Source organism: Cryptomeria japonica, chromosome 4, assembly GCF_030272615.1.
Source record: "Cryptomeria japonica chromosome 4, Sugi_1.0, whole genome shotgun sequence".
NCBI lineage: Eukaryota > Viridiplantae > Streptophyta > Pinopsida > Cupressales > Cupressaceae > Cryptomeria > Cryptomeria japonica.
The window spans coordinates 68,645,648-68,652,522 of record NC_081408.1 but is presented as its reverse complement, the minus strand read 5'-3'; positions in this window follow the sequence as shown (position 1 = coordinate 68,652,522).

Sequence of the window (6,875 nt, the reverse complement as noted above, 5' to 3'; positions counted from 1 at the left end):
GGACAACTCCGTCACAAGACTGCCTACATACCCGCTTCGGCACGAGATCAAGGCGTAAAGTATGTAGTTCTATTTTCTACTCTATGGTTTGATGTAAACTGATTTGTGGGTACGCAACCCTTTCTAGGGTCAATGTCCCAGACAGTTTCTCTGCAGTTGCTACCCACGATGGTAGCGCTTAAGCAAAGGCTCAAGATGGCCTATTGCTTGTGGCCTAAAATAACTAGCTCATAATTCTTATCATAAGCGTCACCCTTGACCAATTGCCAATCGACAACAATATCTCTTCAAAAATTAATTCCATAAAAGCATTTTTACTTAACCATTCCTAAAGGGGGTTTACTATGGTTTAACTCAACGGATGTAAAATCATTTAAAAATTATCTTATTAGATTATCGATCCAAGGGGGATTACCCGCCCCTTGGATTTTAGCTTCCAAGTGTCCCTTATTACTCCCCAACAAATTATAGGGACGATGCCACAGACGTTGTTGATGTAGCTTTATTAGGCGTTAAGTGCAGTAGTTCAACACAACGACATTACCCGTAAGCGTGATCCAGAGGCACCGTATATACCGAACGCTACTAGGTTTTGGTTTCCATCTTCCTTTATTTAGTTTTCTAACTAAGAGCTATGAAAACATCATGCTTGAAAATAATCACGAAATGAATGTACATAATTAGACCTTTTGAAATTAATTATTTGAATAACTACTTTGATGGCAACCAAGTACCATTTGATAAAAAGAAATACCATTCTTCTACAACTCAACTAATTATTATATAATGGTATGATAAAGGCAATTATGAACTCATATATTAAAACATGTAACTTGTATGAAGATAATGGGAAGGTAACTTGCTCATCAATGAATGCAATTTAACATATAAGTAATGCACATGATGTAAAAATAGTGACATTTACATACGAGATTAAGTAATGTTTACTTTGATCGTGAGAATATTTAAATTATAGAGTTACTAGTTCCAAATGAGTGATTAGCTTATACTTTTGGAAATTTTGGATCAAATCGTAATAATAAGACTTATTTGTTTTTAAGTGAGCCAAAATCACTGATCAAGTAGTCCAATAAATCCCTAAAGGGATTGAGACAATAATTTTTGATTTCAATCTTTCGCTAATTTATTAACTTAAAATTTAACTAAACAATTATTAGCAATTAACAAAAAAATGTAACTAAAACAATCATTGATAATTAACTTAAAATTTGACTAAAACAATTATAAAAAAAATTAACTTAAAATTTAATTAAGAATGATTATAAAAAAAATTAACTTAAATTTGATTAAAACAATTAATAAAATTCCAATTTGCAATTTCGAGAGTATAGTGACTAACAAAGCGAAATTGCTTTGTTTAATAGCAAATAGGGGGTGGTGGGGACCACGGGTCCCGTCACCCCCTGCAATCCTGCATGCACAGGGCCGTAGGTTTGAGGGGACACCGCGCCACCCCCCCCCCCCCTACGGTTACAACAACCGCTCCCCTCCCCGTACGCCATGTAAGAATTTATAATTCTTTACTTTGACTGCCATTAGCCTCTGACATTAATATAAATATATAGTTTTTCCTCTTTTAACATTTGAAATATATATATATATATAACAAAGGAGTATTTACTTATGAAAATAAGATAGATAAACAGACAATTGTTTTAGATTGGTTTTCAGTAACTAGAAGGTTAATATTTTCTAGTATTCATAGGAGGATTGTTTAATCAACTAATATTTGTAGGGAGATCTTATTTCAACTCACAGGGAGGTTTGTTTCCAGATTTCACAGGGGGATTCTTTATTTCCAGAATTCATTCCCAGTATTCGCAGGAGGATTTTATTTCCAAATTTCATAGGGAAATCGTTTATTTCCAGGATTTGTTTCCAGTATTCACAGGAGGATTTTATTCAACTGATAATCACAGAGGTTCAACTAATATTCACAAAGAGATTTTTATCCAACTCATTTCATAGAGATTTTATTCAACTCATTTCATAGAGATTTTATTCAACTCATTTCATAGAGATTTTATTCAACTCATTTCATAGAGATTTTATTCTAATTATTATTCACAGAGAGATTTGTTTAAGTAATAATCACAAAAAAGAATTGTTTAATAATCTCAGAGAGATTAAAGGATGAGATTCAGATTTTTATTCGAAGAACCAGAGGATTGAAAAAGATTCAAATCACACAGGAAAGAATTAAACAAATAAAAGAATATGATTTTCTTTTTGCTAAAAAATCTAAAAAAAACAAGATCATGTATATATCTTCTTAAGGAAAATAAAATAAATAAATAATTATCCTTTGCATGCACTATATGAAAGCATTATCAATATTGTTTATCTAAAAAAAAAAAGATTTAAAATCTAATAAAAGAATTTATTTATATAAAGGAAGATCTATAACTATTTCTAATATTACGAATTCCTCATAAGTAAATGTAAAGATAAACAACAAGGAGAGAACCTGGTTTATCGAGCTTGACGTTGAATCCACTAGCTACCCTTATGATCCTTCCTTGCAACTTGAGGAAAATCCTTCCAACCACAACTTAAAATTCCTGCAACGAAAATAAGACTACCAAAAAGATCTACTTCCAAGACTTGGGAAATTTTCTTCACAACATGATCAAATCCCTTCTTTGAAACTTGCATATAATTTTATAAGAAAATTCCCTTCATTCCACTATCTAGAAAATTTAAATAAAAAGGAGATTCTTTCCCAATTTTGGACTTCATGCAAATTGATTAAACTTAGTGGGGGAGTTACATGCAAGGTGGTGGAGAATCCTCTAGAAGCTTCTTATTCTTCCTACAACATGTGCCATAATTGGATGTGGAAAATAAATAAATAAAAATAATGTATATTTTCCATGTGTGTGTGTGTATTATTATTTTCATTCTTCTTTTATAACATTTATTTAATTATTTAAATAGCTTATCCAAAAATATAATAGAATTGTATTTTAAATCCAAAAGTGATAAAGGAGGGTTGTGATATCCTCCCCCCCTTAATTTGTGCATCGTCCCGATGCACTTATTGAATGCATCCAAAAGAGTCTATAGTTCATGATTAAAACAAAAAAGGAAACAACTGCTACATTTCCTTGGTATCTTCCCATGTGGCATTCTTTTCATCATACTGGTCCCATTGTACTTTGCACTGATCAACTTCTCTGTTACACAACTAGCTTTGACGCCTCTCCAATATTTTGAATGACTCTATCATTATTCCTCCCATTTCCTAGACCTATAAAGAATCCCAATTCAAAATGTGTTTCTCATCAGGTACATACTTTTTAAGAAGAGATACATGGAAGACATCATGGATTTGGCTCAACTGGGGAGGTAAGGCCAACCAGTATGCAACTGGATTAATCCTTCCCAATATTTCAAAGGGACCAACATAACGAGGTGCAAGCTTAGTCTTTTTCCCAAATCTTATGGAACTCTTGTGTGGCCTAACCCTTAGGAAGACTTTCTCTCACACCTCAAACTCCCTTGGTGTCCTATTTTTGTCTGCATAACTTTTCTGCCTATCTAAGGCTTCCTTCAATCTTTGCCTAATTTCCTTAGTTTTCCTCTCCATCTCTTTCAACATATCCGGTCCAACGATCACTCTATCTTCAAGACTATCCCAACTCAAAGGTGTTTGACATGGTCTACCATATAAAGCTTCGAAAGGTGCCATTCCCAAAGATGTTTGATATGTATTATTGTAAGCAAACTCTACCAGAGGTAGGTACTCTTCCCATTTCTTCTATTGGTCCATGCAATACATGCGAAGTAGGTCTTCCATAATTTGATTTGTCCTTTCTGTCTGACCATCGGTTTCAGGATGGTATGCAATGCTAAAACTTGTTGAGTTCCTAGAGCTGATTGAAGAGTGGTCCAAAACCTTGAAGTGAATCTAGCATCTCTATCTGATATGATTTTCTCTGGTATTCCATGTAGCCTAAATATTTCCTTAACAAAGAGCCTAGCCAAGGTAGGTGCATCATCTGTCAGATTCCCTGGTATAAAGTGTGCCACCTTAGTGAGTTTGTCAATTACCACCATTATTGCATCATGCCTAGAAGGTGACATGGGTAACCCTTGCACAAAATCCATGCTAATAACTTGCCACTTGTGTTGAGGTACATCGTGCAATTGTAACAATCCAACTGGATGTCTATGTTCTACCTTTACTCTTTGACACTCCAAACATTTAGCCACATACTTGACAATGTCATTCTTCATCCCTTGCCAAAAGTATAACTTCTTTAGATCTGCATAAAGTTTTTTAACTCCTGGGTGCCCTGAATAAGGGGCATTGTCAGCCTCCGACAAGACTACTTCCCTTAAATTCCCTGAATTAGGAATATAGATTCTGTTATTGTATCTGAGCAACCCATCTTCATCTAATGTATACCCTTCAATCTTAGGATCGGTGGATCATATTCTAAAGTCAATTTGACTTGCTCATACCATGGGTCATGTCCTTGTTCATCCATTACTTGCCTTTTGAAAGAAGTTTTGAATGTTGCTATAGTCATCAAGTGTCTCCTCCTACTTAAGGCATCTGCCACCCTATTTTCCTTCCCCTTAATATATTCAATTTCAAAATCATATTCACTTAGAAACTCTAACCACCTTCTTTGTCTAGCATTTAAGTGGGGTTGGGTAAAGAAGTACTTTAGTCCTTGGTTATCTAACTTCAACTCAAAGGGCTTCCCTAGTAAGAAGTGTCTCCATTTTTGTAGGGCATGCACAATTGCTGCTAACTCTAAATCGTGGGGTGCATAATTGACTTCATGAGTCTTTAGCTTTCTGGATTCGTAAGCTACTACCCCTTCATCTTGGACAAGTACTCCTCCTAAACCTTCAATAGAAGCATCAGTTACGACTGTGAAGTGTCCATTTGGATTTGGTACTTTTAGAATGGGTGCTGAGGTTAGTTTTCCCTTCAAGATTTGGAATGCCTTATCACTTTGTTCTGTCCACACAAACCTTTTACCCTTCCTTTGTAATGAGGTGATGGGGTTTGCTATCTTAGAGAATCCTTCCACAAACCTCCTATAGTAACCTACTAGCCCCATAAAGCTTCTTACCTCTGAAATATTTTTAGGGATCGACCATTCTACTATTGCCTTTATCTTATCTGGATCAACTTCTATTCCTTCCTTAGATATTATATGCCTAAGGTAGTGAATCTTTTCCTCGAAGAAGGCACATTTTGACAATTTCCCATATAACTTATGTTCTCTCAACCTTTGCAAAACAATTTGTAGGTGCACTAAATGTTCCTCCTCATTCCTAGAGTAAATCAATATGTCATCCATAAATACCAAAACAAATTTGTCCAAGTAGTCATGGAGTACACTATTCATTAGGTTCATAAATGCAGCCAGGGCGTTGGTTACTGTTGGTGTAAATAATTATTCATCTTGGATATTATTACACCTTACTTAAGTTTACTTAGGAAATGAATTTCATAGTAGTTTGGGTATGAGACGCTTGGGTGTTTGTGCCACATTGGGATAGTGTGTGTAGGAGAATTTCCACCTTTTGTGGACTTATCTTGTTGTTACACTCCACATTCAGTGGGTGATCCACCTCATGTGGAATATTATATTATTTCTCCTACCTACCCACACCTATTTCCTACCTACCCTTGTTTCTTATTGAGCCACATGTCATGTTTGTGTGCTCACATATCTATATAGCCTTGCCTATATAAGCAGGCTCATATTCATTGTATGAAACAACGATTGATGATCCAGTTGATCAGTATTTTTATCTTGATAGAATACAGTTTATTTCTATCATATATTTTGTCTCTCTTATTTATGCTTTCCATTGCCTCTTGATCTTGGCAAAATCTCACATGGTATCAGAGCCATTAGAGTGTCATTGGTTTGTTAATTGAGAGAAATTTGATGCTATTTGGGGTTGGGTATTTTGGAGTTTTCTATTGCAGGTTATTATTGAAGCTTGATGGGTCAAATCTGAGGTTATCATTGGATTTAGGAGGACCAAGAAAGTCAGTTTTACCTTTTGTTTCATCCAAAACGGACTTCGGAGGCCAAATCTAGAGGCATTTGAAGTTTGACGCTGCGGCGGAAATTTTCCAGAAATTATAATTTTGCTGGCATTTTTCAAATAGCGATATCTCACTCATCCGGACTCATTTTTTTGAGCAATTTTTTTTGTTTTGGGGTAGAATTTCGCGAGCTATATAGTGGTGTAGGATTTTTCTGATTTTCAGATATAGGTTTTTTGGAAATCATGAAATCCCAATTTTTACAACTTTGGAGGTGTCATTTGGGCTCATATGGACTCCTTTTCAGGTGCCATTTTTCTTGAAAGTGAATATTTTTTCATCTACTTTCATAATATGCCATCTGTTTGCAGTGATTTAAAGTAGAGATTGTACTTTTAATATTTAGCCATTTGTGGCATATTTGGTACTTGCATTTTGCTTGGATCTCAGTTTAGATCACTAGCAGTATTTGTTGAAGTCTCTTAGATCTCATTTTGAGAAGTTGTAAATTGAAATCAGAAGTACACTTTGCCTTGTTTTGCAAGTGGCCCATTGTATATGCACTAAGTATAAAGTGCCAAAATCACCATTTTGGGGGGGTGTCTTGTGTGATTGTGTCTCTCTCTATCTTGTGTTTTTTTCATTTTGGTGCTATGGGTTCTCCTAAATTTCCACTTTTAAATCCTCATAATTATGCATCATGGAAGATTAAGGCATGGAGTAAACTAATGGAAAAAGGACTCATTCATTATGCAAATGAAACTATTATAGCACCACCTGATCCTAAGGCTGATCCTAATGCTCAAATTGAATGGCTTACTAAGAATGCTAT